The sequence below is a fragment of the Carettochelys insculpta genome, chromosome 6, assembly GCF_033958435.1.
Source record: "Carettochelys insculpta isolate YL-2023 chromosome 6, ASM3395843v1, whole genome shotgun sequence".
Lineage (NCBI taxonomy): Eukaryota > Metazoa > Chordata > Testudines > Carettochelyidae > Carettochelys > Carettochelys insculpta.
Window position 1 is genome coordinate 18,046,354 of NC_134142.1, and position 13,135 is coordinate 18,059,488.

Sequence of the window (13,135 nt, forward strand, 5' to 3'; positions counted from 1 at the left end):
GCAGCAGGTTGAAAGGGTGATGATGAAGCTAATAGAGTTTGCAGAAGACCCAAGAATTGGGAGGACAGTGATCAGTAATGAAAAGGGTGGGTAACTGACACAGGGTGAGCTGAATTTCTTGGTAAACTGGGTTCAAGTAAATTATGCGTTTTAACATGGGCAAATGTAAATATATGCACTAGAAACATAAAGTGTTGGCTATCCTAAGAACAAATGACTCTGAAAAGGGTTTGGAGGTCACAGTGGCTAAATCAGTTTCACACGAGCATCCAATGCCAGGCTGTGATGAAAGGGGCCAATGCAATGCTTGGATGCACAGGTTCTCAAACAGCAGCTGCTGATTAATGGTAGAGCCAATTGTTTTGACTATACTCATAGTTTATTAAACTTTCAAAGAGCCCAAATTAACCAAACTTAGTCACATTTCTTGTCTAACGACAAAAAAGGACACTATAGCTACGTCTACATGGGTATGCTACATCGAAATAGCTTATTTCGATGTAGCAAAATCGAAATAAGCTATTTCAATGAATTACGTCTACACATCCTCCAGGGCTGGTGCCGTCGACGTTCAATGTTGATGTTGGGCAGCACTACATCGAAGTAGGCGCTGTAGGGGAGCGTCTACACACCAAAGCGGCCCACATCGAAATAAGGGTGCCAGGAACAGCTGCAGACAGGCTCACAGGGCGGACTCAACAGCAAGCCGCTCCCTTAAAGGACCCTCCCAGACACACTTGCACTAAACAGCACAAGATCCACAGAGCGGACAACTGGTTGCAGAACCTGTATATGCAGCATGGATCCCCAGCTGCAGCAGCAGCAGCCAGAAGCCCTGGGCTAAGGGCTGCTGCACACGGTGACCATAGAGCCCCACAGGGGCTGGAGAGAGCGTCTCTCAACCCCTCAGCTGATGGCTGCCATGGCGGACCCCGCTATTTCGATGTTGCGGGACGCGGATCGTCTACACGTGCCTTACTTCGACGTGCAACGTCAAAGTAGGGTGCTATTTCCATCTCCTGTTGGGGATAGCGACTTCGATGCATCACCACCTTACGTCGATTTCAACTTCAAAATAGCGCTCGCCACGTGTAGACGTGGTGGGTGCTATTTCGAAGTTGGCACGGCTACTTTGAAGTAGCCGGCTCATGTAGACACGGCTTATGAAGAAAGGCATTCTCTTTCTAGGAAGCAATTTTTAATATCACAAGATGTTCATTTTACACAGAAGGTGCGCTTTGAAATGTGCATTGAGGAATGTTTATTTATAGCAGACCAATATAGAAGCTAGAAAATGCTTTATACTTTAACTAGACTCCAACCACCCATTTGTAACCAGTTCCTTAACTCGCTGTTCTGTTTCTTTCTTTCTATTGTGTGTGGGATACGCTTCCTATTTTCTCCCGCCAAAGATGACTTCAACTTTGCAAAGTACTGGGAGACACTTGGCATCGGTGAACAGAATAGTGGGAATAATATAATGGGGGGTGGGAGCTGACAGACTTCCTGAGCCCCTGGTCAAGGTGTGGGGAGGGGCACACTCCTGGAAGGGGTGGGGTCTCAGGCAAAAGGGGAGGGGCTGGGAGCTGCCATCCCTCAGCACCACCCAGAGCACACCATGTCATGCCACATCCCAGCTAACCCTCAGAGCCACCAGAGCTGGCTAAATTGGACAACAGTTTAAGGGGTTGGGGCTCCAGTCTTCCTCTCCTGCAGTAGGTGTGACCAGGGGTCCCAGACCCTTTTGAATCACTGAGCCCTGAGGCAACTGTCCCCTTTGCCCCATTCCAGTCACCAGGCCTGATCATAATACATCCAGTTAATGTAGCTTCCCAACACTGATCTATGTAATGTACAGTTCAGGAAAGATGTTGTAAAATTGGAGAGGCTTCAAAGAAGGCCATGACAATGGTTAAACAATTAGAAAAACTGCCTTATAGTCAGGGCCATCCCTAAGGGGTTGCAGGGTCAGGGACATCCCCCCATCCCAGCGCTTTCTGATCCTGGTCTGCCTTCAACCATCCCCACTTCATCCCATCCCTCAAACCCACCTCTGCTCCATCCTTACCTCACTTTTTCCCAGCCCCCTCCTATCTCCATTGCACCCCTTCCTCAAAGCCTCCTCCCCACCAAGCTACATGGCCTATGGAACTACTGGTGGGGGTTGGGGGGGCAGCAGCAGAAGTTGGGCCCCCTGGCACTCATTGCAGCAGCAGAGGTTACAGGAAGTGGAGCAACCCAACAGCTTGCTCCTCTCCACCAGCTCCCAGCTGTATTGCTGCCACTTCCGGCCACCAGAGTGAAGATCCACCACACTGCAGGATCATTCCACTTCCTGTGTCTCCTGCCAGTAAGTACCAGAGGCCCACCCCATGCCATGTCTTCCAGGTAGTCCCCAGACCACCCTGGGCCCTGTGGATTAAGATCAATATGGGGGAACCATCTTGTCCATACAATGGTTGGGGCAGTAGCTGAAGGTCCCCACTCCCAAAGACAGGGCCCCAAAATGCAGGGCTTAAGGTCGCTGCGCTAAACCATCCTATGTGTATGATGACTCTGCCTATAGTCATAGACTCTAGGAAATCAATCTGTTTAGCTTAACAAGGAAGAGGTTAAGGGTTGATTTAATTACAGTCTGTAAGCACTTACATGGAGAACAAGTATTTAGTAATGAGCTTTTCATTATAGCAGAGAAAGGGATAACAAGAACTGGCTGAAAGGGGAAGCTAAAGAAATTCAGACTGGAGTTAACCATTGGAACAATTTTCCAAGGGTCGTGGTGCGTTCTCCATCATTGACTGTTTACAAATGGAGTGGATGCCTTTTAAAAGATCCCCTCTAGGACCAGGCATACCCCATCTAAGATGGGGTACGCCTGGTCAAAACTGGAAAAGATCGCATTTGCCTTCAAGTCTCTATGCCACGTGTTTCTTGGGCATCCCCTTTTCCTTTTTCCTTGCAGTTTCCACCTTAAGGCTTGCTGGGTGATGTCGATGATTGGTTTTCTGAGGGGTATGTTCCATCCATCTCCATCTTCCTTTCCTGATTTCTTCTTTGGCAGGAAGTTGGTGAGTCAGTTGCCACAGATTTTGGTTGTTGATGCCAGTGGATCCGGAGGATTTTATGGAGATAGTTATCAATAAATGTCTGGATTTTTTTGACAGTCCTCTTTGTTGTTCTCTTTCTGCTGCATGCAGTAGGATGACTTGACATTGGAGTTCACTAATCTGATCTTAGTCTGAGTTTTGATCTGCTTAGAATTCTAAATGTTTTTCATGAGAAAAAAAGCTGTTCTTGCTTTCCCAATGCCCCCTCTCCCATCAGCATCAGTGTCCTCCTCTTTATCGATGCTGCTGCTCAGGTATGTGAAGACCTCAACCCTCTTCCCATGCCCTGCCTCCAAGTGTGACTGGCTCTGTGCTACTGATGCTGATTTTCAAGATCTTAGTTTCTCCCTTGTGGATGTTCAAGCCAACTGGATCTGAGATGTCGACAAGGTCTGATGTCTTCTCCTGCATCTGTCGGTGGTTGTGGGACAGAAGTGCCAGATCATTGGCAAAGTCCAGGTCATCCAGCTGGGTCCACAGTGCTCACTGGGTCCCATTTTTTTTCCCTGCTGTCGTCATCTTCGTGACCAAATCTATCACCATGAAAAAGAGGAATCGTGACAACAACCAGCCTCATTGGACTCAGGTCTTCACTTTGAAGCTCTTCGTGAACTGTTCTCCATTGTAAACTTTGCAGGTCATTCCTTCGTAAGAGTTCTCAACGAGGTTGACTAACTTGGTTGATATGCTGTCATGCTGGAACAACTGCCAGAGGGTTTTCCTGTGTACACTGCTGAAGTCTCTCTCATAGCTGATGAGGTTGATGTAAAGTGATGAATTCCATTCTATAGATTGCTCCAATATGATTTATAATGTTGTGATCTGGTCAATGCATGACCTAGTCTGTCGAAAGACAACTTGCTGGTCTCTCAGCTCTGAGTCCACTGCATTTTTCATTCTTTCCAGGATGATTTTGTTGAACACCTTTCCTGGCACTGACAGAAGTGTGATTCCCCTAGAGTTCTTGCAGCTGCTTAAGCTGCCCTTCTTTGGGATCTTGATGAGGAGGTAGCCTTCCTTCCCGCATCTTGGTATATCCTCTTTTTCCCAAATCATCTCAAACAGGGGAAACAGCATATCTACTGTGATATCAATGTCGGTTTTGAGGGCTTCTGCAGGAATGTCATCTGGACCCTGCTTTTTTGCTTTCAAGATGGCCTTCCTGATCTCCTGTCTAGCTGGTTTTCCACAGTCTATTGGAAGATTGATTTCCACTACTTGGATTTCTGGTGGATTTTCTGGGGATGGTCTGTTGAAAAGCTCTTCAGAATGTTCTGCCTATTGGTTCAATTGCTGCTCTGTCCCTATTATCACCTGTCCCTCTTTATCTTTGACTGTCATTCAAGTCTTCTGTATTTTCCTGAAAGCTTCTTTGTAGTATTGTATAGTTGTTTCATGTTTCCACTTGCTGCTGCAGCTTTTTCTGCCAGATTCTCTATGAAATTCCACTTAGCCGTCTTCACACTCTTCTTCACCTCCCTGCAGTCTTTTGCATACTTTTCCTGTGCTGCTGGCTTTCTTTCTTCCACCTCCTCTCTTGTATCTTACGCATAGTTTCTGCTGAGATCTATTTCTTTTGTTGGGGTTTTTGTGGTCCAACTACTTGTTGGCAGGTTGCTGTTATTGTTTCTTTTACTTGTTGCCATCAAATATGTAGATCTGTGTCTTCATCATACAGATCTTGTAGAACCTGGGTCTTGTTGGTCAACATAAGTTGATACTGTTCCTGCATCTTTGTATCTTTGAACAGGCTGATGTTGTATCCTAGTCTTCTGGTTGCTGTTTCTGGCATGTTCTTCTTCAGCTTCATTTTTAGTTTAGAAACCAATAGATGGTAGTCCAGTGCTACAGTGACTCCTCTCTTCACTCGTACATCATGCAGTGATCGTCTGAAATTTTTTGATATACAAAGATAGTCGATCTGGTTCTCTGTAGTGTGAGCTGGAGAGACCCATGTTGCTTTGTGAAGTCTTTTATGAAGGAACACACTGCCTGCAATGACAAGGTTGTTAATGGCACAGATGTCTGCAAACCTTACTCCATTTTTGTTCATCTCGCCCAACCCATGGGGACCCATCACCTCTTCATACCCAATGTTGTCTGCTCCAGTTTTGGCTTTGAAGTCTCCCATCATGATGTTCACTTCTCTGTCATGTAGCTTGTCAAGTATATCTTGCAATCTCTCATAGAAGTCGTCTTTTGCTTCTTCTCTGATTTTTTTGGTGGTGCATAGCACTGGATGATGTTCCTCTCAACCTTCTTCCTTTTATTTCTGAATGAGGCTGTTATCATTCTTGGTCCATGAGCTCCCCATCCAATCAATGCTTTCTGCACTTCTTTTGATAATGAAAATTCCACAGCTTCTGTGTGTGGAACATTGTCATCTTCATGCCTTTGGTACAGTATCATTTCTCCTGTTGACGGTCTTATTTGTCCTGACTGTAGCCATCTGGTCTCACATGGCCAAGCACTGCAAGCTTATAACATCACATTTCTGCAGCCACTTGCACTGTCTTTCCTGTTTCATACATTGTTCTAAAGTTCTGTGTTCTGCTAATCAGGGTTTTCCTGGTTGATGAGAGGATGGTCAGTGATGTAGCTTCTTTCCGGCTTTCATTACAAAATGTCATACTCCCTCGAGATGAGGGCCCTTTTTCTCCCAGGAGTGGAATCTGTTGAACTGTCATGAATGTTTCTGTAGCTGGAATTGTTTTATGGGGTGGGGGCACTAGTCCTATGCCCAACCCTCCTCCTTTCTCATCCCTGGGGGTCCCCATTTAATGGAGTCTGAGCTCAGGGTCCCTGCTGCCCACCCCACCACAACTCCTCACTTCTGGCCCCACTCTGTGGAGGCATCTCCGGGCAGAAAGCACTAAACGTAAAGATTTGGAGTGAGCATTCAGTGGGGTGCCACTGTGGTTCTCAACCTGCAGCCCAGGTAACACTTTGCATCAAATAACACTTTGTGTTAAATCACAACAATTTGTGTTGTGATAAATAAGTTGAGAACCATTGGATTAGATAGACAATGTCCCTTCTGGCCTATGAATCTAAGAAAACTACCAAGTATGTTCTGAAGTCTTCCATGCAGAAGGCCTTTCTGACTCCTGTCCCTTAGCTTTTGCTGTTTTTGAAACACTGGATTGAGCTGCATTAGAGTATATATATAACTTTACAATGAAGGAGTGTTTATTTATTGATACACTAAGGATCTGTAGACTATATACAGTAGAATATTATGAAATATTTTATTTCTACAGCACACCTTTTGAGACCAGTAAAGTTCTTTTCTTCCATGGAAACAATGGGAATGGAAGATAATGAAAATCTGTCTTTCAAGATGGAAAAGAATTGTTCCATAATAGAAGATTGCCACAGAATGATCTGAATAGGAAAAAATCTGAGCCTAAACCAGACTTGTATTAGGAGTTGTCTATTTACTTTCAAATATTTACTAGAATCACATCATGTTAACAAACTATTAGTAAACAGCTAATGGAGAAGTTTCCGTTACAATTATTTTCTGATGGCAACACACACAAATTAAACCATAACAAAACACACCCCATCCCTGTTCTCTTTTTTGTAAAACAATCTTCAAATTTTCCTTGGAAACACTGCAAAATTTCAATGCAAAAAAACATTCTTTTTTGTAAAAAAATTTCTTAGGGGGAAAAATGAATTTCCCAATCAGCTCCAACTAATAGCGAGACCCTTTCTTTGCTTGTTGATATGTCTTGCTTTCTTGACCACATATTAAAAATAAAGCCGCTGTGGAGGCACTAGAGTTGTATGCATGACCCAGTTTTATCATTTTAGCTATAGCTACATAATGCCACTCAGTAAACACCTAGCAGAGTGTGAGAAAGTCTGGGATCAAGTATTGCCAATAAATTCCCAGCTGTGTTGGGATGTAAATGCAAAAGACAAATCTCAAAAACCCAAAGAGAAGCATTTTATATTAAGTGCTGTGTGACGGGGTGTACCTGCCCTGCTCCAGCTCTGCATGGGTTAACTATACTTCGCAAGCTGAGGCGGCCTCGCCTCTCTCCCTCTGCCGGACGTGCTCTGCCTGGAGGCAGGATATGAGAGGAAGCAGCCAGCTTAGTCAGGGCAGGCTGCAAAAGGGGAAAGATGCAGATCACAGGCTGCTACAAGCCCTAACCACAGAGCCCAGGTGTGCTGTGCCACCCTGCCTGCAGAACCCAGAGGAGGGACTGCCCCACCTGAGGATGCCAGAGACCCAAGAGAAGTGCAGGCCAGTGGTTTTCAACTGGTGCGGCGCCGCGCACCAGTGTGCTGGGAGAAATGTCCAAAGGTGCCGTGGGATTTTGTCAATTTCTCTTCACTGTGGCTCTTTGCAGAGCCACCATGGGTGGCAGGGGGAGAGTGGAGTTGACGACCCCATGCCTGCTGGGGTTCAAGCAGCAAGGCTGCCTGTCCCAGGTGGTATGGGGTTTGTCAATTTCCCTTCGCAGAAGCTCTGGCAAGGGAGAAGGGAGGATGGCTAGGAGCCTGTTGAAGCTGGGTCATGGTTTAAAGGCCTCATGCTAGCTCCTACAGACTGGTGGGGAGGGGATCCTGCTTGCTGGAACCACCTCCTCCTCCATCCTGCAAGTAAGCAAGTAACCTCTGAAATTTTCTGCAGTTGTTCGATTCCGCCACATCCCATTTGATCCTTGTTTGGCTTGTTGGATGCACTGCTATGTTGCAAACCTCTCAAGTAAGACCATAACCTCAGCAAATGAACGTAAATGTGGCATTTATGAGCAATCTATTGAGCTGAAAAAAGTGGGTGTGCCATGGAATCATTTGTCTCATTGGAGTGTGCCATGTTACTGAAAAGGTTGGGAACCACTGCTGTAGACTACCACTGAGAAAGACTAGGTAGGAAGCCGCCCAGAGGACTTCGGGTTTGTCTATACAGTGCACTAAATTGGCATTGTTGTGATCAAAGCAGCAATGTCTATTTAGCAAGTCTGGTGAAGATGCGATAGGAGAGCACTCCCCCTTTGACTTCAATACTCAACCTGGCAGAAAAGCAGAAGGTTAGTTGGGGTGGTGGAACTATCTCCTGCCGAGATAGTGCAGCTGTAGATACTACATTAGGTCAATGAAAGCTATGTCACTCGGTGAGTTTTTTTCACACCTTTGGGCAATTTAACTTACATTGAATTATGCCACAGAATAGACCAGGCCTGAGACTTTGCTCTGGTTGGAGAACCAAGAATGTGTCAGCATATTTCAGGGGGATTCCCACTGACTCATCGGAAGGTGCTCTCACCATGGCCAGTGCCCTGGGCTGGGACTTGGAGGAGCAGGCAGGGCACGAGTTCCCCTACCCCTGATGCCACAAACCCCTAGCCGGTGCCCCACTTCCCCAATAGGCCAACACAGCCATGTAAAGGAGAGCTGCTCCATTGACTCTGACTATTGGGCAATGCTGCCCTGTGAAAAAGGGCTGCTCCACTGACTTGGATCAATGGGCCACGCAGCCCTGTAAGGAAGGGCATCTTTATTGACGCCAACCACTAGGACATACTACTACACATTATAGTTGGGGTCAACAGCATAGGCTTTGAAAATCCTACCTTTGGTTCATACACTCTAGGGCTTCATTCCTGTAATGAGTTCTATGCAGCCTCATAGGCTTGCCCATCTGGATCTCATTCTGGGGTCTGGTCTGTAAGTGTAAAACTAGGCTTTGTGATTGTTCTTATTCTAATTCCTTATTTGTATCATAATAGGACCTAGGCTTTGTAGTTCTATACCAGTCGCTCTCCTTGTGCTCGGCACTGTGTGAACACATGACACCAGAAACCCACTTCTGCTTCATGGTGCTGACAGTTTCAGACAAAAGACAGCAGCTGAATACAGAGAGGGCAAAGACAGACTACAAGGAAACAACAAAATAATATTCATCAACACACTAGACTGTGGTCTCCACACCTCAGCCAGCCCTTGTCTGTCACATTTACACAGGGGGGACTGGCAGCAGAAGTTGGCCTTTTCTAAGTACAGCTTGGATGTAGGTAAATCCACAGGTGAAATGGAACCAGGATCCGTTTCCGACAGTCCACCCCTGTCAGCTAAGAAGCAAAACTACTTGGCCACATTTTCTCAGCAGTGAAATACAGGCAATCGAGCTGGGAGTGAAAACCATGAGCCTGCTGTGTAAGCGAGGAGCCCCTCTGGCAGCCCATATTAGGCAACATGCGCTCTTTTCTTGTAAAAGGTTTGAAGAACTGTAGATCTGCTGTTCCCACTTATCTCTGTCAGCACACTTGTATATCGTGAATGAAAACAAGAGAAGATGCCAGGATAATGGAGCAAAAGCATGGACTTTAAATTCTTCATGGTCAGGGCGGGGACCTGCACGCTGTAAATCACCAGGTGACAAAATATGCACACGGAAAATGAAATAATGTATTTGTGGAGCATGTAGGCCCATGTGTTGGGATTTTGTTTAGAAATGCGGGTGCTGCTTTTTCACATGGCTCAGCACCTGGGACTTGTGAGGGCAGATGATTTATTTATTCATGTGCCTCACTTGTTCATGAGATTTTATTTTAAAATACAATTAAGTTTCAGCTCTTAATAGCCCTTCGTTGCTCTACTCTTGTTTGTTATTTGTGCTCTGGTAGCATGTAGAGTAGGGGTCAGCAACCTTGTCATGAGTGGTATGTGAGATGATTTTCTTTAGCACGCAGGCAGGAGCTCAGCCCCACCCCATCATCCCCCCTGCAGTGTCTTCCAGCCTAGGGCTGGGGCTGGCTTCAAGCCCTGGGCTACTGAGGCTCCGCGCCCAGGCTGGCAGCAGCTCCGTGCCCCTGTCCACCAGGGCTCCATGCCCAGGGCCAACAGCCGTTTCCTGGCTGGGGCCAGCAGCAGCTCTGTGCCCCTGGCTGCTGCACTCACGGCTGCTGGTGGCTTCACTCCCAGCCTGTGGGGCTGCCTGCCAAACCAGCTGAGCCTCCAGCCACTAGTAATTGCTGCGGCTGGAGCTTCCTGGTTCAGCAGCATCTGTGGTCCTGTCAGACCACTGATGTTGCCAGCCCAGAGAATCAGGGATAAGAGAGGTTCAGCCTGTACTAAAATCCTGAACATTTTCAGATATTTAAAATACCCGGCTGGACAGAGATTTAAAGACCAACACGGTAAAGCTCTGCATCTTAATTATTTATTGACGAAGCAGTTGTAAGTAGGACTATTGGGCTGCGTCTGTTGTAAGTTGGGCTATTAGGCTGATAGAAATTAGAAAGAAGGGTGCTTTCAAAAGCGGCATTTGCTTTCAAAGGGACCCCGTCTACTCGCTCATTTGCATTTCAAAAGCAACAGTTTTGATGCAGTGAGTGGCGAGCAACATGCAAATGAGGCACTGAATATTCATATCAGCACCCCATTAGCGTTTTTGATCCACTGTATTTACATGTCCCTTCCAAAAGGGAGGGGCAGTGTAGATGCAGCCATAGTGACTTTAAAAAGTATTACCGGCACTCGGACTGTACATAAAGGTCAAAAGGTCATATTTCAGCACTCTGCCTCGGAAAGGTTGCTGACCCCAATGTAAAGAGTAAAGGCCTCAAGCAAGATCAAGTTCCATTGTGCTAAGTGCCATCCAAATACAGCAAGAGTCCCTGTCCCTTGCAGCAGAAATATCCGAGACACATAAAGTGTGGGAGTAAAGAATGAATGTTGTACCCATTTACTAGATGGGAACTTAAGGCGCAGCGAGATTAAATGACTTGCACGTCTGTGGCAGGGCTGGCAGATGAGCCCAAGCCTCTGTAGTAGAGGCCCCAGGACAAATGTTCTTCTCCTTTGTTAGTTAGGATTAAAAACAAACACAAGGAATTTTTCCTAGTGGGGCCAGACAGGGTAAGTTCCAATAAGTCCCATAATTTCAAACCTTTCCATGGCTTTTCCTGTGGGTTTCTATTGCATGAAGTTACTTCCAATCTTGTACCTGATATCATTTTTCTTGGTGGCACAATAACTACTGCAAAGCGGGGAGTTACAGCTGGTTTGTTATGCTCTTGAAGTGTCATCAGCCAGGCTAGGCCCATCCGAGATGGGACATGATATATGGACTTATAAAATAAAAGCTGCTCAGTTCTGCAGAAAGGTGAGCTTCTCTATAAATGAAAACACAGGGGTATTCTGCTGAGAAGAATATTAGGAGATTCTACAACCTACAATGCAATACATGGATCAGTATCTCCAGGTATGATTTCCGTGAGCTACACAGTGGAAAATGTGCTTTTTCTATCTGTTCTCCCTCAAGCACGGGGATGAGATTGGTTTATGAATATGCTTATGTTAAGAACAAACTGTTTATCATGTTAGATTCTCCATGGACATCCTTCACCATACCTCCCTGACTCCATAGATATGTTCTGTATCTACAGTAAACTCTTTAATATCTGGCAGCCCTGGAACCAGGAGGATGCCAGATATTCAAATATTCTGGATAATAGAGAGGTATACCTAGTAATTCATAAAACTAAAGAAAAACGAGATTAGATATTAAGAAAAAAATGTATGGAGACTATTCTATTTACCAACAACAGTAGTATTGTACACTGTAAACTGACACTGTATTTTTGTATTTACTTACACTATACAGTACTTACAGAAAGTGTAAGTAAAATTTGGTTAAAATGCTGGTTATTTGAGAGTTCCAAATGGTAGAATGATGGATATGAAAGAGTTTACTGTACCCACTAAGCTGATTCCCTCCATCATTGTCAGCCCACAGCCCAATGTTTTGCAGGTTTTTTTATCTTGTATTGTCCTGGCTATCTGGAATAGTTTTCCTCCTCCCGAAGAGATCCTCTACACTCTTCTGGATCATTCAGTAATGTTACCTGTTATGGCACACAAGTGCTTTATGAAAATTTGCTCTTGAATATGAATATGCATAACTTGAAGAGGCTTTATGAAAACCAGATCATGTAATTTATTTTTAAAGTTACAATCTGCTGACTCTATATATCCTATTTTTCTGTGTGTATCATTCTTGTATGTGAAACTATGAATATGAAGTGTGACTCTGTTTTCAATTCTAAATGTACTAATGAGGGCCATTACTGATACTTTAGGAACTTAATGGCTCTGTACACAAACCAACAACCCTTGAATTGTTTTATTTTTCCTATAAGCCCAAACTGTGGTTGATCCTAGAAAGGCAAGCAACCATGCCACCTGATACTGGAATCCATTTTGAATCTGGCATTTTTCCATGGGTATGGAGAGATTGCACAGAGGATCCTGCCCTGGGTGAAAGTCTATTTAAGGAATGGAAAGCAATCACGTCTTTGTCTTCTGATGGCTTTTGAAATTGCTTCCCCAGCCTAAGAGGGTACATGTAAAGCAACTTGGAAAAGAGAAAGAAATAAAGAACTATAGTGAAAGGGTGAAGGCAGAGCTGCTGAGCCCAGGACAAAAAAAGATAAACTCTAGCCTGAGATAAGAAAAACTTTAGGGTAAGAATATGAATGTAATAAGTTTCTTAGTGTATTAGAATTAACTAGCATCTTTTGTTTATTTTGGCTTAATAACTTACTTTAACCTGCATGTTTTCACTCACAACCACTTAAATTTTACATTTTATGCTTCTCAAAACATTTTTGTTTATCATCAAACCCAGTGTAAATAATTGTTACCTGTGGAGCAGGGAGCAGCCAATACGTATCTTTTTCTTTCATTGATAAAGGAGGGTATCAACAGCCTTATAGCTGAGCCCTCCTGGAGCAGAGCTCATTCAGTGTCTGTGTTGCTCTGAAGTGGGGTGGTAACACCAGCTGGGTGCCTTGGCTGTCAGAGGCCAGAGCTTCTGGCCCAGCAGGACAGGGTGGTGGGGAGCCCCAGGGAATAGAAAGGCAGCAGGCATCAGTGACTTGATCAGCACACTGGTAGACAACCTCCAAGGAGATTTCTGTGATCCCACCCACCACATTACCTTCCTCATTTCTGCCTGTCATTGATCCCTCTTGCAAAGTGTTCAGTGATCATGAACATTAAATAAA

General features: G+C 45.0%; 1 pseudogene; it reads right to left on the reverse strand.

Annotated features, from left to right (window-relative positions):
- Nucleotides 1–2,824: 2,824 nt before the first annotated feature.
- Nucleotides 2,825–5,737, reverse strand: LOC142014591 (uncharacterized; annotated as a pseudogene).
- Between the last annotated feature and the right edge of the window lie 7,398 nt (nt 5,738–13,135).